The following is a 26,283-nucleotide window of genomic DNA, read 5'->3' as shown; positions in this document are numbered from 1 at the left end:
TAACAAAGCTGTAAGAAGAGAAGCAGAAGTGTTTTTTAATCTTTCATATGGTATAAAAATAGTTCAAACAACTTTAACTTTAAAGAATTAAGTGATTAGCAATTCAATTATCAATTTTTACAGTGAAATAGGCTTGATAGCTTGGCAGAGGAAATCTTAGATTTTAAAATTATATTTATAATAGAAGCCATATCTTAATGCAAGGCAAATGTGGATGTTGTTGTTGTTGGGTTTTTAGGAGCATTAGCAACTAAGGCCATATTCCTCCGGTGCAGTGGTCATTCCCTGACCTTTCCGCATCCTCCGTATTTGGTGGTGACAGGCTCGAACCCCGGTCTAATCAAGAAGCGTGTGTTACGCACTGCTGCTCCTTCCCACCTGGCTACGGAGGTGCCTGGCAAATGTGGAACGAAAGGTGACTGCTTAGTAAAGTGGAAAAATCTATAATAAAAGAGGTTCAAACCAAGCTATTACATTAAACAGAAGGGCATCATCAATCAGGAAAGGGGGTAAAACTTTTCTTTTTCCTGTCAGTTTCACTGGCTCCCACAGGTTAAATTACATAATTTAAAGAACTTGCATCACCAACTTATCAAATTTACATTAAACAATCTGAAGTAGCAGTACAAAAATTCACCTTCTGAATATTCTAATGTCTCTAGCATAATTATTAATATTTTGAGTGAAAGTTAATCTTACAAAAACTGCTGTATTTGAAATAGTTTATATATTAGCAAAAACAAATTGTGACCACTGTATTTCCATGTAATATGGTATTTTTAGCTAGTTTGAACTGTCAGGATTTTATCATTATTCACTGTATTGAGAAAAGGAATGAATAAGGTGGCCCCTTTTCTATATATATTAAGGATAATAGAAAATTATTAGAAAAAGTAAATCAATCCAATAATAATACCATCAGAGACCTAAGAAAACGCAAAAAAAAAATAAATAATAATAATATTATCGCTTTTTACCGACAATCTAGATGACTTCAACTGGGGCCAACCACCCATAATGAAGGCAAAAAACGACAAGAGGTTCTCTGTTTCTGTGATGATCAATATATGCTAAGTAATTTAAATCTAAACCAAATATAAACCAGTATAGGTCAAATATAAATCGAATGATGATAAAAGTTAAGGAAGACCCATAAATATTAGTTATTGTCTTTTTAACTTTCTTTCTTTTTTTATCACTAATATAATTATAAATATGTGTGTGTATGTGTGTGTGTGTGTGTGTGTGTGTGTGTGTGTGTGTGTGTGTGTGTGTGTATTATTATTTTTTCTTTAGATGCAAAAAACCTATCTGGAAAAGACAGACCAAATGGAAGTTTGTAAAAAAGCTAAAAGTTTGATAATCAAGAAACCATTTTAATCATTAAGTACCCAGTTTGGTAAGAATGTAATAAAGCCATACTTAATATAAATTCTTATCCAAATTTCTGGAAGTTTAGAGAAGCAGTACAGCTGACAGCCTTGAACTATAAGTGAATTTAACTGTTCAAGGCATACTTTGCCTCAGTATTTTTCATATTTATTTCAGAGTAAAGTCAAAACATGTTATCATTACATTGACCATCATTGGTCATATAGAATTTGATAAGTTAACTTGTATGAACTATTTTTGATGAAGGACAAAGGAGCCATTCCTTTTCTTTCACTCAAACACACTGATGGACAATAGTTCACAATACTTTGTTTACCAACATTTCTGTACAGGCATGCCATATCACAATTTTTTAATACTTATTATTATTATCATGTTAGAATGAAGTGTCTTTTGACATAAATGCAAAGCTGCTTCAAGGCGCAGCTGCTACATGCAAACATGGTTAATAAATCTAACCATTTACCTTACCTGATTTGATGAAACAGCAACAAAGACATGTGATTTATACCAATACATAATCTTATAAAAAATACTGCAAAACTCAAAGTATACAAGGGTGGTTCAAAGTTGACCTAGACTTCTTTATTACAAAAATAATAATAAACATCAGAATCACTGACTGATTACTCTTTTCATGATTTACCATGATCTTGCAAACTAAATACTGCATCTTAAAATTTTTGAATGGCAAAGATTCTTTGTGGTGTCATCCCATATTGGATCTCTGATTCTGGAGTTGGGAAGTGCACCAGTCTCATTACAAGTCACTTCAGATGACTGTCAGAAACAGCAAAATGTGCCTTCTGTTCAAGCGTCAGAATCTTTAGGACCAACTATGCACACGTTCTTGAACAATAAATGACAATGAATAACTTAAAAGCAAAATCACAATTATTTGTTTTCCAAAATCAGCTCCTTATTTGAGCAGATGTTCTAAGGTATGCTCATTTGCAGTTGGCAGATGAGCATACCTTAGCGCAGTGGTTCCCAACAGGTGGTTCGCAAACCCCCAGAGATTCTCAAGCGTTCCAGGGGTTTGTGCTAAAAATTCTGTAATGGCATCTGCTTAAATGTACATAGGTAAATTTTTTATAAACTACAAAATAGTTTATTAATTTATGCGGTTCAGTTAAAAATTTATATTTGGTTGTGATTTGGGCTACACGCCCTTACATAGCAAAGCATGCGCAACAGGATCTTAGTGGGGGATTAGGTACGAATGTGCCGATATGTATCTGGCTAATAATATTTATATATCTAATATAATAAACAAAGGTAGAATAAAGTAAAATAAAATTAAATATAAAGTAAAGAATTGCCAACGAAAGAAACCACATCTCCACAATTCCTTATAATTAGTTTACTATCTAATAGTATATATAGCATGATAAATGTTTTCCGTACTAAATTTTTTCATTCTCAAAGACCATTGTTACATAATAGGTACTTAACTTTATATTATTATGCAATATCGTTTATAAAAACTTAGTACTGGAAATATTTTATAATAAAAATTCAGAATTATTATAAGATTTCTGAGAATATAGGCTTAGTGGTTTGCAATAAAAATATTATTTTGAAAGGAATTTGCGAGTAAAAAAAAAGGTTGGGAACTGCTGCCATAGTGCGTGCTCATCTGCCAAATGCAAATAATCATGCATAGTTAGCAACTTCAGAACCTCTGTAAAACTTGTACCAATCACACACTTACATGCGACAAGGTCTTATTTGCCAAGTTGTGCATTTAACCCAAGGAGAATTTCTGCCTGCCATTTTGCTCTTAAAAATGTCAAAGCACTTCTATATTCAGCTTGGTGTGCAAGTGTGGAAATCCCACCAGGAACTGAGTGGCATTCCAACCATTTGCCACACTTTCACCATTCTTGTGCATATGCTTAAAAATGAAGGTCTAGATCAGCCTTCAACACCCACTGTGAAAATTGGGGAACACAACCAATTAGACAATAAAAACCTTACTGAAAATTGCTTATAACCAACTTTACAATGTTGATACTAAGTGATTAAAAAAAAAATCCCTTTCTAAATAGCCATATTTAAAATTAAAAGGATTCTTTATACCAAAAAATTTTCTACCACATTTTCTACTACCATCTGCATAGAACAAAAGGAAGCATGATTCAGACCTGCAAACCTTTTATCTACCTCAAGGTGTTTCCCAATATCAGTTCATAAGCCAGCCAAGTGTTACTGGATAGGTAACAAATCCTAGTCATCAACTGTTGACCTGAACAAAACTTCTTTCTTTTACCCATTGGCTGATCCATATTCTACGATACCACTTGCCACAGGTTTTAACCAGTCAGCTTGTAGGTCTCTGCAACAGCTGTTAGAATTCAAACCATTTGGACGTTTCTGACCAAGTCCTTCACTCTATCAAAATCTTCTTTGACCTAAATATAAAATTCACTTTAATTTATAATTAAAATAAAGATTAACAGGTTATATAAAGAATGTCAAGACTAATGTTTCAAGGGTATTTATAATATAATCATGAGCAACTTTACTGCACAATGATGGTAAAGTACTAAAGAATGATTCTTCAATTAAGGCAATAACAGTTGCGCACGTACACACACACACACACACACACAGATTAAATACATGAAAGCTGGTCTCTGAACATATACAAACATACAGTGCAGTATGGCCTAAGGGTGCTTGCAGAGAACCCAAGTGGCTTTCTGGCAACCAGCACTTTCAGGCAGCTTAAAAGAATCACATATGGGAGCAGACAGAATAGTAAGTCTGAACTGGTCATTGCTTGTGATAATCTGCCTGCTTACTAGAACGAATTTTAGTTTAAGCTTGATTGTTGTCAGTAGTTAAAGCTGTTGTCGCTGTAACTGATCAGTGAAATACACCTAATTCTGTTTTTTGCACAAAATTTTTTTAAACAAGTTTGATTTAACACGAATTTAAAATAAATATTTCATTCTCTTTTTATGCAAGTCATTTTGATTTAACACGATTTCTATAAATTTTTTTTTTGCCTAAATTCTAAGAAAAATTTTTTTTATTTGTGGCATATTAGTATCATTTCTATTTATACGCACCAATAGATTGGATAACAGATAGTGTGTGCGTTTTGAAACGCGTGCTTTTGTTTACCAATGTGTACGTCTGAGTATCTATGAATCATCAACGTTTTTATTGAATTTGGTGCACATCTACGGTATTCGTGCATTGTATCTTCGGAAGAAATTTAGTAAAAAAAAAAGGTCAAGTGCAGCCATTATCAACCCACTGCAGGATGGAAGCCTCCTCAACAATTCATGCTGCAGGAAATGGACCATAATCTGCCACGCTGGTCCAGTGCAAGTTGGCAGATCAACCGTATTCAGCAGGCAAGGGCTTGAACCCCGGTCTACTCAAAGAGCGTGTGCTACTGCACTCCCACTCCTGACCACTCGGCTACAGAATATTCTATCAAATCATTTGTGAATGACTATTATTAAAACTTAATAGTTGGAAAAGAAATCTGCCTCTTTTTCTTGAATTAGAATTACCACAACCAAGGCAGTCCTGCTTAACTGAAAAATTTTAAAGGAGCTACAATCATCCCCAACAACTCTCAAAATTAGTTTACAATGTAGTAGCATGTGATGCAAGAAAGCAAGTGTATGAGCTTATGCAGCATCAGCCAAAAAAAAAAAAAAAAAAAAAAAAAAAAACCATTCCCTCCAAATGCCTGTCCAGTTCCTCCTTAAAATTATTTAACCTATCTACTTCCACAACGACAGATGGAAGTTTGTTCCAGCAATTAACCACCCGCTGACTAAAGGCAAATTTCCACACATCTATTCTACATGTCTTTATGGCCCCTTAGGTTCGTAATCTGAACAAGTGGAAAGATCCAATCAGAATTCAGCGTGCTCAACCCATTCAAGGTCTTATACACCTCAATCAGATCACTGCGCAGTAGTAAGCTCTATTTCAAAGTGAAAGAATCTTTAGTGAAATTTGTGCACATATAAATTTATTAATTTTGCCGATAGTCAATAAATTGTAAGTTCACAAATTTTTCATACCTTTTTTTATTAATTCTAACTGAGATATTTTTCGGTAGCCCTTATATAATGTCAAATAATTTGCCTATTACCAAAATGAAAAGGAAAGCAATTTCTTTGGAACTTAAAATTCAAATTTTAGATCGTCTTGCAACTGGACAAGGGGCTACGTCTGTAGGAAAGCATTTTGGTGAACATGAAGCTACCGTAAAAACTATTAAGAAAAATGAAGCTGCAATTAGGAAGTCTATGTTCTGGAACAAAAGTAAGTGTTAATTCATCATCATATACAAGATATTGTCAAGGAAAAAATGGAAAAGGCTCTGGTAATATGGATAGAAGATCAGTCATTAAAAAAAGAGTACCAGTAGATGGAAATGCCATCAAGCAAACAGCACTAAGAATTTACAGACAGATTAAAGAAAATGAGCCAAGCACTTCAATCTCAGTTAAACAGAAAATATGAATTTTCTGCAAGTACAGGTTGGATGACAGGGTTTCTTAAAAGGAATGCTCTTAATAATATAAAAATTAAAGGTGAAACTGCATCTGCAGATGAATCGCCTGCTAAAGTATTCCCGCAGGAACTTGCAAAAATTATTGAAGATGGAGGATACACTCCCGATCAAGTGTGGAATGCAGATAAAACTGGTTTCTTCTGGAAACAAATGTATCACGGAAAACTGCTGGTAAGGATCGTGTGACATTATTTCCTGCAATGCTTCAGGAGATCGTACGTTTGTTGAAACCACTGCTGGTAAATCGAGCCCTAAACCCACGTTCAATGAAAGGTGTAGATATCAATAAACTGCCTGTTCACTGGAGGGCAAACAAGAAGGCCTGGGTGACCACTGCTATCTTTACAGAATGGTTCAACAAATGTTTCGTCCCAGAAGTCAGATGAATTTGAAAGGTCTCGAATTTAAAGTTCTTCTGATTCTTGACAATGCACCCGGCCATCCTGTCTTGGAACACCCAAACGTACAAATTTTATTTCTGCCACCTAATACTACACCTTTGATACAACCGCTAGACCAAGGTATAATTGCGACAATTAAAACATACTACGTAAAACAAACATTCCAACAGTTTTAGATAAACTGAATGATGAAACACTAACAGTCATTGATGTGTGGAAGAAATTCTCAATTATGGATTGTATCAATCAAGTTGGATTAGCGTTAACTGAATTAAAACCAGCAACTTTAAATGAGTGTTATAAAGCAGTTTGGCCACAATGTGTAAAAAGCAAAGATCCCATCATCCCTAATACGACCGAATTTCCCAACATTATTACAATGGCACACAAAATTGGTGGAGAAGGATTCGATGATCTATCGTTTGAAGATATTGATGAATTGTTAACCGACAAAGCCCTAAGCGAAGATGAAATATTAGAGGTTGTCCTTGGGACTCCTTATCCCACAGAACGTAGTGATAATGAAGAAAATGATCCTGTTCTAAATGCAGATTTAATAAAAGAAGGTCTGGAACTGGTCAGAAAATTAGGTAATCATTTTGTCAAACGTGACCCTAATGAGGAATGCGCTGGGAAGTTTCAACATTAACTGAAGTTATTGACAGCCTCTTACAGAGAATTATATAACGGCCTAACCAAAACACGAACACAACGATTAATAACTGAATTTGTTCGTAAAACCGGTGAAACATCAGCACCAGAGGAGACTCGTGCTGATTTTGCTCAAGAGATCGCAGAAAGAATTTCATTAATAGAGGAAGCAGACAATGTCCACAACATTTCTAGTGATAGCAGTGATATTCCAGTCACACGCAAACGTATGCGTCGTTTATTATCAGAAAGTGAAAATGAATAAAATCTTATGTGTAAAACAGATTTTTTTTTTGTTCATGAAGAATTTTTTTCATTTCATATGCATTCAAATTTACTTTAGTACATTTTCATTACATGTGTATTTTGTCGAAATAAAATAAGCTTAAAGCGAATATTTTTATGTGGTTTTTTTTTTTTTTTTTAAATTATTTTTACCGATTTTTTAGATCCGGAACCAATCTTTTCTTCCATAAATACAATCTTTTTTTACATAAATTTTTTTTACACGTATTTTTCAGGAACATATCTATCGTGTAAAAACAGAATTAGGTGTATAGTGAATGCACAGAAATAAAAATATTCTCGGTTCACATGTCTTTTTATCTGATAGTTTTTTTTGCTGCTTATGTCAGTTAGTCAGCATTTTGTTAATTGATCAGATTTTTAAAAATATAACCAAGTATTTCAAAATTGGCAACCCCACCTGTATATTTTCAAACCACTAATTCATACAGACTTACACGCATGACTGCTTCAAGCAGTCATTCCTTGTAGGGATGTAACTGATAACATATGCCCTTCAAACCTGTATTCTGTGTCCATAGTCAATAAGCAAGTTAAATGCAGCTTCCCACCAACAATATTTTTTTGCAGACTTTTTTTTTGGTACATCAACATCTAAGGCCATAGTGTGCCATACATATGGCAAGTATTGTTATTAGTTTACATATAAATAATTGCAAATTTATTGGACACAATCTCATTTTCCTCACTAAAGGAGATAACATACAGTAATTATTCTTAGAAAAGTGAAAATATTTAAGACATTTCATTATCCAAAAGTAAGGAAAGCACAAGTGGGACTTCATTAGAGGCATAAGAGATTCTGGTGTTATATACAGTACAACTATTATAACGAGATACAAGGGACCAAAGGGCCCCGTAGCCGAGTGGTCAAGCACACAGTTGCATAAGTACACGTGCCTTGAGTGACTGCGGTTCAAGCCCGTGACTGCTAAATATGGTGCTATACCGACCGGGCTAGCCAGGTGGGTAAAATGCCTGCCTGGCAACCCAAAGGTCGCGGGTTCGAATCCCACCTCGGGCTTGGATCAGAGTAAATGTAAAAACTTTGGGAGGTGCATTATGGCCACAGAAGCAGATGCACCAATAACTAACAAAAAAAAAAAAAAAAAAAAAGGACCAAAGAATATTGCTCATTATTACCATTACGTTATATCCATTTTTGTAGTTGTTAGTCACTATATTTATCACACATGCAGATATATAGATTACTTATGAAAAAGTGATAAAAAAAACCAAAGAGAAAAAAAATAATAACCATAGCTCAAGATTACACAATTAATTTATTTGATATATTTATGAAATATATAAATAATTCACAAGAAAAATAATTTCATTATTAAAAAATCTTGATATAATACATTTATTTTTTAAAGAATGTCTTCCAATGTCATTTGTTTGAAATTTTGCCTTTTAAGGCAAAATTTATGAACAATGTCTTGAATTTTACTGAAATAAAAATCAATTTGGGATAAATATTATTGGTTTCATAAAAGGAAGCTTCTTAAAGCCCTTGTGCCTCTGCACTCAACATTACTGGACACTTGCCAGTCTTAGAAAGACTTTCTCTAACAGCTTTGATAAAGTCCTCACCTATTGGTGTTTTGGCAGTCATGAGGTTGTTGCCCAGTCTCAAATGTAGCTCATAATTCAAGTTATGTTTCTTCAAATTGTCACCATTTTCTCAGTGTCTTCATCAACTTCCATAAGCTTTAGTCCTGCCTTATTAAAAGAGTTTTTGATGATCTTTGATGTGACTGTAACCCAATTCCTCACTCATGAATCGGAGCATCAAGAACTGAAATTTTTCCTTTCTTTCGATGGATTCCAGTTTCCAATATTATAAATTTTCTAAAGTGGCAATTAAGGGTTCTAATAATGCCTTGACTCACAGGTTCAGTGGTAAAAATAAAGGTTTGAGAGAAGAATGGGATATTATGGACAATTGTGTAAAATCAGCAAAATATTGCTTTTTTTCTTCTAGGCTCTGTCCAGGCTTTTTTGTTAGCTTAGTATATTACTTAAAGATTTTGAAAACATCTTGGATTTGCCTATTACTAAGTTTTCTTTTCAGTTCCACTCGTGCAGGGTGTTTGGAAAGTCACTATACACCTGTACAACAGCAATGTTTTTTTTTTTTTTTTTTTTTTAGGAGCATTAGCAACTAAGGCCATATTGCTCTGGAGATATGCAGTGGCTATTCCCTGATCTTTCTGCATCTGGTGGTCACGGGCTCAAACCCCGGTCTAATCAAGCGTGTGCTACACACTGCTGCTCCTGCCCACCTGGCTACGGAGGTGCCCTACAACGACGACGACAACAACAGCAATGTGTAAAATGATGAATCACTGTACACTCATGAGTGATGACTAGATCATGGATTCTCATTTGCAATATGAGAATCAGTACACCTAGTGGGGGGGGAGTCAAGATCAGTTGGCTGTAAGATAGCTATTGTGGAGTGCACTAATGCTGGTTCTGTCATTGGAGGCAGGAGCATATTCAGGGGTGGGTAGAGAGGGCATATGCTCCCCTTAACAAAAAATTTGAAATTAAAGAAAAAGAATGCAGGAGGCATTTAAAAAAAAAAACTCAAGACTGGTCACCATGCCCCCCCCCTTATGATGATACCTGGATAAGCCACTGATTGGAGGAGCATTTTTTTTTTTTTTTTTTTGGTTGAGTATGTTTTTAACAAGATTGGCAAGCATTCCAGACCTTCTGTAAGAAATTTCCAAATACAGCAGTAACCACACTGGCATGGTGTGTGGACATTAATAGACAAAATTCATGAGAACAGGTGCTGTGTGCAACACAGAGAAAAGGGGAAGACCACCGAAACTGAGAAGAGAAACTCCTAGATATTTTAGCTTCAGTGCTGCAAGTCCTTCAAAATCAATACAGACATTGCCACGATAGCAAAACATCAGTCCTACAACTGTGCATTTAGTGGTACTGCCAGAACTATGCCTTTCCCCCATACAAAAATCACAGTTGTCCAAGAATTAAAAGTAGCAGATCACCAAAAGCAAGTACATATTGCAACTGGTTTCAATATGTCATCACTGAAAATATAATGGTATTCAGAATCTTGCATTCTTCACTGATGAGGTGCAATTGTCAGGGTATGTGAATGCTCAAAATGCCCAATTATGGACATCTGAAAATGCAGTCTGGATAAAACACCTCCATCAGCAGAAGTTGGGTATTTGAGATGCCATCTCCAGAAGGAGAATCATTCTTCTAGAACCAATCTTCTTCAATGAATAACCTCTGAACATTACTGTTCCAATATTCTCTACCAATTTATTGGCTAACTGAATAAGGATGAAATCAAGAATGGGTGGTTTCAGCAAGATTCTGCCATTGCCCATACTGCTACACAATTGATGACATGCCTACATGCAAAATTTTTGGTGATTGAATAATGTCAAAAAAATCTGTGGTCCCCTTGTTTAAAGACTTGGATCCATCTGATTTTTATCTGTTAGCAGCAGCAAAAAATAAAGTTTATGAAAACCCACGATCACTTCAGGAAGTCCAAACTACTTACAACAGACATTGCACAAGGACTAAAGAAAGTTTTTGAAAATAAAATTAAAGGTGTTCAAGGATTTTTGTGGATGTCCATGGAGGTCAATTTCAACATTATTGTACCACTTATGTTAAGTAAAACTGGGCAATAACAAACTATTTGTAATAACATTAAAAACTTACTTTCCTTTGAAATAGGTGTATAATGACTTTCCAAACCCATCAGGACAGTCAGTTGCCTTTTGGATAATTTTACACCTGTGCACTTTTCACCTTTAAATTTGTGGGTCAATCTATAAAACACCAGCTTCATCAGTTAAAAATGTCACGTTCACAGAAACCTTTTCCTATAATATCTGGCCACACATTTTCAATTCAGCCATTACTCACTTCTTCGTTCAAACCACCAGATTTCATACTTATCTTATACCATACACAATATTTCTTTTTTGAATCAGTCATGCCACTTGTTATTGCAAATAAAATCTGCATATCCAAGTTCACGAGCCAATTTTTCAACTTGTAGTTTCAAGTAGAGGACCACTAATAGGAATACAGTTTCTTTTCAATGTAATCCAACTCAGAGCCTTATCCAGATCAATTATCACAAGTAACTTTTTCACAATGACAATTTTTTAAAAAGCACTAGTAATTCTTTCCTGATTTTTCCACATGGTTGACACACTGATGAGTTCAGTCTTAACTTTTTGTAAATGGATGCACTGCTTGTTCCTTTCTCACTCTCTTGCCAACTGTCAAAAATGTTTCACCCCCCCCCGCAATTTCAAGTAAGAAAAGAACTTAATTTAACACAACACAACAAAACCTAAACTACAGTAGCAAAAATTGTTTTTAAAAATTCTAAATGTTTCTTTCACATTTTAAAAAGCCATATTCGGTGCAATTACAAAGATTTGTCATTCTTCAGTCTTACTGAATCTGAAAGCCAAACATTTCGTACCAATACAGAAAAATTTCATTGGATAATTTGCCAAGTAAATTTCTCTCCCTAGGTTTTCTAGGAATTCCTAACAGAGAGATACAGTACAAAAGAGGATTAAGAGGCTGGGGAAAGAAATCAAAAAAATAAATGCAAATGTGCCCTGCAGCATGGGACATACTTTATTTAAACAAGATAGTGTGCAACTGAATTATCATGCCCCCACTACAGGTAACCATTAGAACTTCCCCCATAGAACTCTGGAACCTTGTAACATGGGACATACAGGAATTTCCAGTATGACACTGGAACGGGACCTATGCTCTTTGTGGTGGCATCTCACTAAGATTCTAAGAATCATTAAAAGGGTTATACGTAAATTGCTATCGGCAGGGATATTAGTATAGGCATATGATGCAAGGGAGCAAGCTTATACAGCATCAGCAAAAAAAACCTTCCCATTGTTCATTCTTCCTTGAACTTATTTAAGCTATCAACTTCCACAATAACAGATGGAAGTTTGTTCCAGCAATCAACCACCTGCTGGCTAAAGGCAAATTTCCACACTATTCTACAACTGTCTTTCCTCAATTTGAATTTATGCTCCCTCAAGTGTTTTTTTTTTTTTTTTTGGTAGTTGTTGGCGCATCGGCTTCTGTGGCCATAGTGCACCTCCCAAGGTTTTTGCAGTAACCCCTCAAGTGTGTATGTAATCTGAGCAAGGGGAAGAATCCCATCAGCATTTGGCTTGATCAAGCCATTCGAGACCTTATACTGTACACTTCAATCAGATCACCTCACAGGTGCCTAAGTCTTCAGACACTGCAATTTGCAGAACTTAAGCCTTTCTTGGTAAGAGCAACCCCTCACCAATCTCTTTGCCCTTCTCTGTACTCATTCTAGTAACTCTACATCCTTCCTAAAATGAGGCCTCCAGACCTGTAAGCAGTACTCAAGGTGTAGTCTGACCGGTGCCTTATACAAAGGGATAGTCACCTTATCCCTGCTAGCAAAATTCCTGTATATCATGACAAGACCCCATGAACTGCTATGGCAGCCTGCTCTACACTGCTCAGAAAACTTCATATCTGACTGCACAATTACCCCAGGTCTTTTTTATTCTCCACTACTCTGAGTGTAGTACCACACAGTTGGTATAGTAAGAGAATATGGCAAGCAATAACAGGTTATACCAAGAATTTGCTTGCAATATCCGAGCTCTCATAACTGTACTTGTTACGAGTTAATGTATTTTGTTTTGAATATTTTGTGCATAAAATAAGTGTTACACTGATGACATTAAGGGTACTATACTCCACCCTTAAGAGGTAAGCATGAGTAATAAGTAGCATATTCACAGATGAGATATCTCCTATTGTCAATTTGGTCTAAAGCTTAAAGGTCACTATTCAAGGATTAGAGCAATACTTTGAAAATTATTTTGCTGACTTTGCTAGATGAGTTGCACTGAGACATTCATTTTCCTAAAATTATTGGTCTATAGCCTTAGTGTAGAACTTTCCACTAAAATAAGGTCTAGTTGCATGCAGAGGGGACAAAAACATCTTTTAACTACTCAGTTGGTGGTAATTGAAGCTCTTTATCAAGATCTGGCTCTCAGTCCAAGAATTTCAGATCCCTTAATTATACCAATATAACAACATAAGACACTAAACTAAAACTGCATTTTTGGACTCTCACCAGAGATATATAATCCAGTTAAATAATCTATGTAGAACCTTCAAATTCATGTCTGCAGTTAGTAATACTGTTCTTGGACTCATTCTTATCCTAATTAAGATGTGAACTTGTCTAATTAAGATGTGATCGACTTGCCTGTCTTCTTTCGATGTTTACATTTTTTGGGTGGCAGAATCCCTTGAAGCCTTAGCATTATTGCTACATATTTTTTTTTTTTAAATTTTGGTTGTTCTACAATCAGTAAGTGACATTGGCCTACATGTTTATGGCAATGTTGGGAATCCAGAAGCAGCATTTTTTCTTTCTTTTTTTGTTACTTCATTGTCTTAGTTGTTAAAATAAGAAAGAATGAGAAAAATGACAATTAAGAAATTTCTGGCTGCTTCCTAGTTACAAAGGAGCCAGTCAAACATCAACATAATCCACATTTCAGAAACACTAACTGACATTACTGAGTAGTCAGTCCTCGTATAACACGTGTTTACACTACACGAATTAGATCATACATGATTTATACAAAGGGTACTAGGAAAGTTTTGCAATATGACGCAACAATGAATCACAGGAAGCTGCTTGTTGCTGCATGTTGAGACATGTTCATACGTGCATAGTAGCCGCCGCGCCAAGTCGATGGGCTCAGTTATTCATTAGTAGTGAGAGTGTAAAGTGCTTGCGATGGCATCGTGGTCACGAAATAAGATAAGGACAGTTTTGCGGTATAATTTCGTGCATGGTTTAACCATAGTCCAGTGCTTAGAAGAAATGACTCTTGCACTAGATGATGATTGTCCACATTGTACAATGATATTCAGGTGGTATAGAGAATTCCAAAGGGGAAATTTCACTCTGGAGGATTCTGAGAGGCCGGGAAGGCGACAAAAGTCAGTTACGGAGGAAAACGTTACTGCTGTGAGGAAAATGCTTGAAGAAAACAGGCGAGTGACCTACCAACAGATAGAGGATACTTTGGGCCTAAATGCACCAGCAATTCGTTCGATTCTGCAAGATCATTTGCACGTGAAGAAACTTTGTTCTCTCTGGGTGCCGCATCAACTGACTGAAGAGCAGATGACACGACATGTGACTTGGTGCCGGGAGATGTTAAAAAAGTTTGATAAGGGACAATCTCGGTATGTGAACAACATCGTGACAGGTGACGAGACTTGGCTGTACTATTACGATCTGCCGACCAAGGCTCAAAACAAAGTTTGGGTCTTGGTCTTTGATGATGACGACACACCCGTAATTGTCAGAAAATCCCGATCTGTAAAGAAGAAAATGATAGCTGTATTTTTCAAATCGAGTGGAATTGTGGAACGTGTCGTTTTGGACACGCAGAAGACAGTCACAGCTAAGTGGTATACTGAACAATGCCTGCCTAAAGTCATTGGATCTATGAAGAACCTGCGGCCAAAGTCAAGAATGGACACCTGGTACCTCCATCACGATAATGCTAAAGCTCACCGCACCAAAGCCTGCACCGAATATTTGACCACGACAGGACTGAAACTTCTTGAGCACCCTCCCTACAGTCCAGACCTTGCTCCCTGTGACTTTGCACTGTTCCCGCATGTGAAAATGAAGCTAAAAGGGAGGCGGTTTTCCAGTGATGAGGACCTTCTACGGGCTTGGGACAACGAGTATGCTTTACTCCCTAGTGAAACTTGGCAGAACTGGTTTAAAGATTGGTTTCGGAGGATGGAGAGGTGTATTGAATGTAGAGGAAATTGCTTTGAAAAAATTAAATAAACAAAGCTGTATTGCAAAACTTTCCTAGTACCCTTTGTAAATAGGGGAACAATATCTTATATAACACGAACCGAATTCGCTTATGCACGATTCGCCTTTGTGTTTACAAGAAATGGCAGTCGAATGCAGAATCACCCCAACTGAACACAACAGGAATGAAGAGAAGATTCTGAAAATGTATTTATGTTTTCTATATCAGTGAAGGGGAAACATTTCACCATAATAACTTAAAAACCCACACAATTCCAGCTATTGTTATTATCGCAAATGCAATTAGATCGAGTTTACTACCAGTTTATAACAGATTCCACTAGCAGAAACGCAACTGGAAATTGTTTTTATTGTTTTATGGTAGTAACCCCCAGGAAATGTGCTTTAGTAAAATGTCAGCTAGTGAGATGTTCATAGTGTGTCTCTGCCTTCGGTGTTGTTTATTCAGTTGCTACATGCGCGCAGCTTTGTTTATGTGTATCAAGCGTGCCTCCTTGTTTTGTAATTGTGCTTTATTCCCTAAAAATGAGTAAAATACTTAAGGTGTAAAAAGGAAGGGTCCTGGTGAAGACTACAGATTCAGAGAAAAAGAAAAGCAATATCGATAAACAGAGGCGGGCTGGTAAAAAATTCTTACCCGGGAAAATTTATAGTGGCCTCATACTATGGTTTATGGCCAAAATCACACCGGTCTCCGGCCCACCGGAGACCATAAGCCTTACCGGGGTTTCCCCGGTAAGGCTTATGGCCAGTCTGCCTCTGTCAATAGAGAAAAATTGTGAAACGCTTTGAGCAAAATGAAAGACCATGTGATATTGCACGTGCTACAGGCCTAAATGAGGCAACGCCGAGAATTACAAAGAATGCAGAGAAAATAAAAACTTTCATAGCAGGAACAACTCAAAGTGTAATTAAAATCCATTAGATTAAAACACAGAATTGGAAGAGATGGAACAGCTGTCGTCTGTTTGGACAGAAAAATCAAACAAAAAACAAGTTTGCTTATGATAGAAGCAAAAGCATTAGCAATATTTTATTACGTAATAGTCGTAAAAAAATACATAACTATTTTATTTTATTACGACTATTTATTGTGTTTGGTAATGTTTTCTTTACAAATGTGTGTTCAATCTTGGGTGGTCAGCACCTAACCCCATTTTTCCCATAGGGCCTGTTGTTTATATTGCACGATTTTGCATTGCTCGAGGGTTTCTATGAACACAACTATCGTACTATACGAGGACTGACTGTACTGTTCTTAACACAAAGGTACAAGGTAGAGATGAGCTTGTTTGGAGAACCCAACATTAAGAATTAGACATGAATAGAGGCAGAGATTTTTTCATTGGGAGAGGGAAAAAAAACTGCACAATAAAAAATATAAGCAAACTTAGGCAAATTCCAAAAAACAAACCAAATTCTACAGTTTTACAAAAAAACATACAAAGTAAATACTTTAACAACCAAACTTCCAAACATTATGATGTATATTAATTAAACAAAAGAATTTCTGATACCAAGTATTTACTATCTAAATTCTTCCTTGTCACTTTCAAATGTACAAATCATTTGCATCTGGAAGATTCTCAACAGCAATACATTCTGGTGGTGATATACAGGAAAACAGGTGTTCTGTTGTAAAACTTCTGTAGTTTACAGGCAGTTATTATTTGTTTCTCTTAAGTGCAGTGTGATTTACATGAGTTCAGATCAATTTTAGTGTAGACACATATATTAAAGCATCCAAGTAATTAGATATCACCAGCGTTAAGATATAATCAACTAATTCTCAACACAGGTAAGTGCAACTCAATAATAGCATTTATAATTTTTTTTTTAATAGAATAACTCAAATGACTCTAGTATCTCAATTACAATTGTTTAGGCCTAAATCACTGTATGAGATATGTATATATCATTAATAACATTTATCATATAAAACCTTAAAATTACTAATTTAACTACATTCTTTGGAATCAATATAATCACTGGCCTTTTAAGAGTTTAGTTAATTTAGGAATTTGGAGAATTTCAGGATAGTAAACTGATAAATTTAGGATACACAGAAATTTGGTCACCAAGGCAAGTACGGTGGGTTTATTCCCCACTTACGTTGATGTCACATTGGTGGTTAAGAGATAAAAATACAAGCGACTAGTATCTTACACATCTGTCCTATTTTTGTTTTAAGAATCCTATTTAACATTCTGCTGCTAGCATGAAGTAAGACAGATGCCAATCTTTAATTTATTTTTTAAATCTGCAAATAAATTAAATCCTCCAGTGTACCTTTCTCCACCAATATTTGGTAACTAGTTGTACAGTATTTTCTGTTTTCATTTCAATACACCATGAATTACAAGCATTAAATTTCTGTTTGGAGTTTAATAATGCCAAAGTAACCGTCTTTCTTCTAGAAAACTCCAATTCCCATGTGGTGTATGAGACAAAAGCAACAGGTATCTAACCTTGCCATAATGCTTTGATTTCGCCAGCTAAATGCAAACAGCTAACAAAAATAGACATTCATGTTGCATCTGCCAGAAACCATTCTTCATCAATGAAAATAAGTCTCCATTATCACTACTTCAGTAATTATAATGGGACTTATTTTCATTGATGAAGAATGGTTTCATTTATCTGCTTACCTTAGTATCCAAAACACCCATATACACCAAGAAAATTCACACTTGAATGTCCAATGTGGTGCATCGTGTCACATGGGTAGATAACTCTTGAGTGCAATATGGAATTCCAAGCTCCTCAGACATTCTTCAAAGTATGACAGCCAGGGCTATGCCTATCTGGGAATCTAAAATGCTCAAGGAAATAATATTCAGATCCCACTTGGGTCCAGTAGACCCAATTTCAGCAAAGGCCAATTGTCCCAAGCAACCAAACCTCTGATTGAAACTTCAAGAGTCATTAGTAAGACAATATACCCCCACATACAAGTTCAGGAACACTAACATATAGTAAAATTGTGATGATATGGATTCCATACTTCATTGAAGTATGGAATCCATATCACAGCAAAATGGCTGGCCCTCTGTCACCAGACAATACAGTGATCAATACTCACCCACATCAATACCACCTCTGCTTAAATGAAGGCTTAAAATGTTAAATACCATGTTTAGTCTCAATTTTGTAATTAATAAACCAGTGGAGATGCTCAGACTTCAGTGACTGTCAAACTTTTTTGTAATAATATTAAAAACTTACTTTCCTTTGAAATAGGTGTATAGTGACTTTCAGAAATTTCAATTGTCATTTGGTCAGTCACACGTACCTCATATGCAAAATGGGATGATCTGCAGTTTCTAGTACTCTTCCTTTTTTTCATTACTGCTTAAATTTATCTCCCAATCCTAACTTTCGTACAGATCATGTCAGCAAAGTATCGTAGCGATGAAATCTAATTCTGCATTCCACCCAAAAATCTCATTTATCTTATCTTTATTTTCTAATAAATGTGTTAAAGCTGTCCAAGAATGAATGTAGCATATTGCAATTTGCTTGTATCCAGCTCCTTTTCTGCTACATTAAAGCTCTCAACGATTATAAAAGAGTTATTAATCAATCCATATTCAATTTTTAACAGGCCAAGAGAAGAAAACTTGTTTCTTGTTCAACTAATAGTAGTGCATTTTGGTCTCTTGCCAAATGCCTCTCTTCATCTATACTCCCAGCCACTCCATTCAAATGTCCCCCATGGTCTTCAAAAAGATGTTCAATTTTTGAACAATCTTCAAGAAAGCTACAGACCCTGATGGCATTTCTTCATTTATTCTAAATGTCCTGTTTTATCACCTTTCTTATTCCACTGGTGGTTTCCTTCTGCATTGAAATTTGCTCATTCACACACACATGTATGCTATAGTAGTGGGAGGCAAAAATGAAGGGTAACAAATCACTCCCAATTACTGACCCACTGCACTTGCCTCTCTTACCAAATAAAAAAATTCAACTGCCAACATTTTTGCCTACTACTATACTATTGAATCCATACATGCAGTGGGAGGCACATTGCTTTTCTATTTACAGCAATGGCATTTTGAGACTACCTCAAACCCTCCATTTAATCAATGATTGTCAATATGGATTCACTCAATGTCAATCCACTGGTGTTGTAGTGACTTGCATTACTCCACTTAGAACAAATTTCATGGAAAAGTTCAGTTAAAATCAAGCAGTTGTCCATAACAAAAATTTTTTCTATGAATTTTAGCAAAATTTAGCATTTGTTATGCTATTACAATTCAATTAACCATTACATGTCCATGTAACACTAATTTAGGTGGATGCATACAAGTCAATTTAATGAGAAATCAAATGAATTATGCAGAAAGAGTCTATCAGTCAATCCACTGGTGATGTACGGACTTATGATACTCATCTAGAGAAACGTGCCAACTGTGTGGTACTACACTTAAGGAGGTAGAAAATGAAAAAGACCTGGGAGTAATTGTGCAGTCAGCTATGAAGTTTTCTGAGCAATTCATTTCATCCTATAATTTTGCTTAATTCATTATTTCAATATAAATCTATTTTATATTGAATATATATATGTGTTATATTAAATATATATATGTGTATTAATAAGTCTGTTAAAAAGTGTGAAGCTGGATGCATATAAATTACACAAAATGCCAAAACTAATAGGATAGCTGAAGTTGAAGGCATGAGAAAGAATGTGAATATCATAATGAAATAATGAATTAAGCAAATTATAGGCTGAATTATTCTAGCCAATTAGAGAGAAGGGAGCTGTAAAGCAAAAATGATTAAATTAATATACGGAGTAATAGCCAGCAACAAATATGGGTGGGCAATTTTGGTCCGACAAATGGATAGAGAAATTATAAAATTAAAATCCGATGTTAGCTAAAGATAATCTGGTGTTAGCTAACATCAGATTTTAATTTTATAATTTCTCTACCCCTTTCTTGGACCAAAATTGTCCACCCGTATTTGATGCTGGCTATTAATCCGTATATCAATTTAATCACTTCTCTCTAATTGGCTATTCAATTCAGCCAATAATTTTGCTTAATTCATTAGGATATTCACATTCCTAATGAAAAAGCAAAGGATACAAACTTCTGTTGAGACAACCTGCTTTCAAAACTGCATTGAAAAAAAAAGTTAAAGTAGCGAAGTCTATATATATATATATATATATATATATTTATTTCATATATATAAGGTACATAGAATATAATGGAGTTAATATTTGTATTACGCTGTTTTTTATTATTATTTGTGTACCGTGTTTATGGTACTAGTGCCATTTGTTGTGGCAATACAATATGACCATAATGTAATATATTATTTGTTAGCATGTGTGTTAGCATATGATAGGGTTACCAGATTTAAAATTCAAAAATCAGGAAAAAACTAGGACATTTTAAAAATTATATTTATTACAAAAAATTACGATACATTATTTATTGTTACTGCCAATCATTTTCAGTAAGTTTGGATTACAAAGTAATTATAAATGTTGGGTTCGAGAGAGAGGGCAGAGGTTTCTGATCTCATCCGAGTGTCACTGAGTTCGAGAGAGACATACCGAAGTCATAATTTGATTTGTGTAATTTTGAGATAATACAGTCCACTTAATGCAACCAGCGCATTGATTTTATTTATTCTGTTGTATTGACCAAAGGTACAGAATATTTAATGAAAATTAATTTCGCGATATTTTTTTTTTATAAAAAACTAGGATGCAAGTGTAAATCCATGGGACGTCCGAGGACGCGCTAAAAACTAGGACATGCCCTCGGAAACGAGGAAGTCTGGTAACCCTATACAGGGTGGTTCACTACCAGTACGACAAACTTGCAGGAGACGTAGGGGGCACAAAGACGAATCAGAATCACATAGCATTGCAGGGTTCGAAATGCCTTCATCATGCGATAGAGGACGTTGAACGGGAGATCGCGTGAACAGCAATCCCGCTGGAAGTCAGCATTTGCGAACCGCTTCTGTTGAAGAAACCAAGTAGCAAAAGTCCTCCGGAGTGGATAATCCGCAGGCTCCAATGACTGGACGCATTGCAGATGGCATGAACTCATTTGGTTTGTTGACAGTATCCTCCATACAGTGGATTGGGAAATACCCAATCGTTGGTCTATCGCTCGAGTACTCTTACTCGAATTGCCTTCTGCAAGACGTAGGACATTCTCCTCATGGTCTGGCATCGTCGTTCGCTCTCGATTCATGGTACCTCTCGTTTTTTTTTTTTTTGGTTTGGTAGTTGTTGGCGCATCGGCTTCTGTGGCCATAATGCACCTCCCAAGGTTTTTGCAGTACTTTGATCCAAGCCCGAGGCGGGAATCGAACCCGCGACCTTTGGGTTGCCAGGCAGGCACTTTACCCACCTGGCTAGGGTACCTCTCGTGAAACAACCAGTCTCACGTAACCTTCTCATCATACGATTAAAATCGTATGATGAGGAGCACGCCTGTGTGGGAAACGTTCCTGGTACAAGCGCAGAGCAGCGCGCCCATTACAGTTCGCAGCTCCATACGCGAGGTGCATGTCGGCCAGTTCAATGTTTGAATATTCGTCCATCCTACTGCCTCGGGAACCGGTTTGCAAATGCTGACTTCCAGCAGGATCGCTGTTCACGCAACCACCCGTTCAACGTCCTCTACCACATGACGAAGGCATTTCGGACCCTGCAATGCTATGTGATTCCGATTCATCCTTGTGCCCCCTACACTTCCTGCAAGTTTGTCGCACTAGTAGTGAATCACCCTGTATATGGCGGAGATTATTGGTCTAAAAATAAAGATTGCACAAAAAAAAAAAAAAACCTACCCTGATAATATTGGGGGTTTTTTTTTTTGCAATTCTGGTGGTTGACGCTGGAAGAGACGCCAGAATTGTTCGACGTGGGACAATATACTTATGTATATAATTCTACCTTACATTTAAAATGTATTTTTTTTTTGTCTTTTATTATTATGCTTTTTACTTTTTCAATTTGTAGCTATGCCATCTCCTCTCATCTTTCCAGTTTTTTTTTTTTTTTTTTTCCTATTCTTTAAGTATATATCAATACATAACACTTATTTATATATAGCTTCTGAACACTTCGCAACTTTAACGGGTTTTTTTTTTCCTTTGATAAATTTTAAAATTCTTTGCCTGTAAAATTATTATTCCCTTCCTCTATCAACTATTTCAGTGCTTATTCCAACAAATATTTTATAGAAATGTCCTGTGATGGGCATTAGTAAACAACCCGCTCTCTCTCTTTTCCCCATAATTATTTATTTTTTTGATAAGTTTTCACCTGAAAATTACTGGACACCCGCTGAACTGCAGGAGGGGTTGATCGGCAATTTTACGGTATCAGCTTACCCGAGAGCTAAAGGGATTAACTTTCCGCAATACTGTGCCGCCCGCAAAACCTACCCCATCGCATAGTAAGAAGTTGCACTAGTCCCTGCTTTCTATGTGTTCATACCCAGTGAGAAGCTTCAGCTGTATGTCACTGCTGGTTCCAAGTAAGCGGCTATCTGCGTTCTACGTGAGAGCATCCATACTCTGTGATACTGGCAATGTACTACGCACAGAGAAGTAAGATGTGTTACTACGTACATGCAGTAGTATTTTTTTTTTTTTTTCTCATTTTCAGAAAGAATAGAATACAATTTCCTGACTACATAAGAATTTGATTATAGAAGTAGATAGTTATAAAAACGATAATGAAAATAGGTAATTATTATTCTCAGGTAATATTTTGTATTTCCTGAAAATGATAATATGAATATATTTTGTGATCATTTTTAATAATTTGTGAATTATTACTATCTATATATATACCGTATATATATTCACAAATTTTATTTCTAATAAAAAATCCATTATTGTTTTTATAACTATCTACCTTTATTTTTATTATCAAATTCTTATGTAGTCAGGAAATTTTTTATTCTTTCTGAAAACGAAAAAATAAAAAAATTAAAAATTACTGCGAGTACGTAGTACATTGCCAGTACTGTATATAGACCGGCACAGTGTCGCGCATGCTCCGTGAAAATTCCCAACAGATCGGCAAATATAGTGCAGGTCGCGCATGCTCAGTCAAGTCGGAACTGCCCGTCAGAATATGATTCACGCCAGGTTCGAGTTCGTAGTGGCTTGCGGACTGACCGTGACTCACGATACTAAAGTGCAAGATTAGGTGATAAAACTGCAGTGATATTATTATTATTAGCCACATGGTAGAAGGAAGCCCGAGGCTGCACCAGCCAAAAAAAAAAAATGCCCACGTTACCCTGAGAGAGAGAAAAGTAAAAATGAATCACCAAGAAAGAAGAATGATATCCAGCTCAGGACCCTGGGTTTGCCAAGCCCATACTCACCAGATGTGAGCCCTTGGGGTTATACTGAATTATAGGAAATTATTACTGTATATATATATATATATATATATATATATATATATATATATATATATATACAGTAATATATATATATATATATATATATATACCGTGTATATACATATATATATATATTTTTTTTTTTTTTTTTTTTTTTAGAAAGCAAAATAGAAAGCAATTAGATGCCAATACTGAATCTCGACCAAAATTTTTAATGCAAGGAAAATCTAAAAATATGAGAAAGTAAAGATTAGTAGAATAGTAATTTTTTTTTTTTTTTTTTGATGCATGCTATAAATAATTGATTCCTAAAGCAGGTAATTCTTTGGGGACTACAACTGAATATGTACCAATAAACTGCGTGTCTACGCAGTTTATTGGTACATATTCAGTTGTAGTACATATTCATTGGTACATAATCTTTATGCAATAAACTGCGTTTCTAAGAGAGAGGATAGTCTCAAAGCAGTGTTCATGACAAAATTAAGCAATATAATAAAATTAAAATAATAACACTGATGTGTAGTAAGAAGTAGATTTGAAGGGTGATTAAAGACGAATAAGGCTAATCTAAAGGAAAAGCAGGCTGGTAAATTAGAACAGGCTTTATGTGATATGACTAATAAGTTGAAGAGATGAAGTAAGAAAATTTGTTTAAAAAAAAAACTGGATATGTACGGAGGAACAGAAGTCAAGGCAAATGGTATTGGAAAATGAAAATAAAAAAATAAACACCCTACGACTGAGGCTGCCTCAGTCTTAGGGTGCTCATTCCCCGCCCCCTTGCTGCTGTTTTAATCAGGAAAGGAGCTCCCATTTTGAAACAACAGTAAGGGAGGTTAAACACCCTAACACTAACCATAGCTGGTTTAGGCATATCAGTCACGGTCTTCTTCCTCATCTCCTAGCCGCCATTTTGGAAGGGTGCAGCACCCGTAAGTAAATTTTTACCCGGTCTTCGAGTAGTAGAATGGCTTGGGTCGATAAAAATACAAAAATTTCAACTGTGGGATAGCCATTTGATAGTACAACGTGCCCCAACTCATTTCAATTGAACTGATATTAACCGCCTTTGCAACCAGCTCTTCTCACAATTATCCTTGAATCCCAAATTTTAATATGCCATTGGACCCATATTCTTCCTTGAAGCCTAAATTTTACATTACTATTCAAATCTGTTAATTACCTCTAATAAAACAAACATACTAAACTTACCTATGGATTGCAGACACCACAACATAAACCTACATCGTCACAACCACTAATGACGAAGGTTTTCTTGTAATATCATTTATATGCGCAGCCTCTTCACTGTATTCTGCTGCAAAAACATAATATATAGTTCGTAAACTTCTCTTTCAGAAAATATAATTTGATTATTTTATTTTCTCTTAAAATGAGATATATTGTCCACTAGCGTTATTCAATTAGATAATGTGCATTTATATTTTCATTTTACCTATTAAATAGGAATTGTTTTAAAAAAAGAGTGCGGAGGTATCTAATCTCTTCGATGTGCCTACTAACACCACAGTACTGATACGACTGAATATAATAGTCGTGTTGGGATGAAACAGTGATTGCCTTGTCACAGCTCCAAAATGTGGATTCCAACCTAGTCATCGTCAATGCAGTTTCCCAACAGGGCGTCCCTTCTCTTTGGTGTGCGCGATATTCTTCATGCGTGCAGCGGGATTAAGAAGGAGAAGCCGACTGCAGAAGCTGAATCAGCTACAGCCACCAAAACAATTTTATTTTATACAATAATAAAAAATAAATGTCACACTAGGATCACCCCCAGAATATTAGCTACTTATTGCAGTGGTTTTCAACTTTTTTTTAATAATAGCACTTTTAAGTAATTTATTTTATTTTATGGCACCGCTACTCAATTTTCCGCCTGTTAGATCCGATTCTCACGCTGTCTAATATTTAAAAAAAATGTTATTTTATATACAGTACTGTATATACAGAAGTTAACCGTAACGTAATGTTGTATGTAAAGAAACTTATCTTTTATAATGTGAGGTTTTTTTTTGTATTTTTTTTTTTTTTTTTTTTTGTAAATACACCTAATTCTGTTTTTGCACGAACTTTTTTTACACGAATTTGATTTAACAGGAATTCAAAATAAATATTTCATTCTCTTTTTACGCGAGTCATTTTGATTTAACACGATTTCTATGAAATTTTTTTTGCCTAAATTCTAAGAAAAAATTTTTTATTTGTGGCATATTAGTATCATTTCTATATTACACGCACCAATAGATTGGATAACAGCTAGTGCGTGCGTTTTGAAACGCGTGCTTTTGTTTACCAATGTGTACATCTAGGTATCTATGAATCATCAACGTTTTTATTGAATTTGGTGCACATCTACGGTATTCGTGCATTGTATCTTCGGAAGACATTTAGTAGTAAGCTCTATTTCAAAGTGAAAGAATCTTTAGTGAAATTTGTGCACATATAAATTTATTAATTTTGCCGATAGTCAATAAATTGTAAGTTTACAAATTTTTCATACCTTTTTTTATTAATTCTGACTGAGATATTTTTCGGTAGCCCTTATATAATGTCAAATAATTCGCCTATTACCAAAATGAAAAGGAAAGCAATTTCTTTGGAACTTAAAATTCAAATTTTAGATCGTCTTGCAACTGGACAAGG

General features: G+C 35.4%; 1 long non-coding RNA gene across 1 annotated transcript in view; it reads right to left on the bottom strand.

Annotated features, from left to right (window-relative positions):
- LOC150088413 (uncharacterized) overlaps window positions 1-24,932 on the bottom strand; it is a 71,958-nt gene extending 47,026 nt beyond the window's left edge. The window contains exons 1-2 of the long non-coding RNA XR_016546736.1: window positions 24,832-24,932; window positions 3,559-3,806 (exon numbers count right to left, since the gene is read on the bottom strand). This is a non-coding gene — a long non-coding RNA (uncharacterized LOC150088413). The remainder of the gene's footprint in view (window positions 1-3,558; window positions 3,807-24,831) is intronic.
- Window positions 24,933-26,283: the final 1,351 nt, after the last annotated feature.

Source organism: Mastigoproctus giganteus, chromosome 3 (assembly GCF_048544385.1).
Source record: "Mastigoproctus giganteus isolate SK-2022 chromosome 3, ASM4854438v1, whole genome shotgun sequence".
Lineage (NCBI taxonomy): Eukaryota > Metazoa > Arthropoda > Arachnida > Uropygi > Thelyphonidae > Mastigoproctus > Mastigoproctus giganteus.
This window is presented reverse-complemented; position numbering and strand designations above follow the sequence as displayed.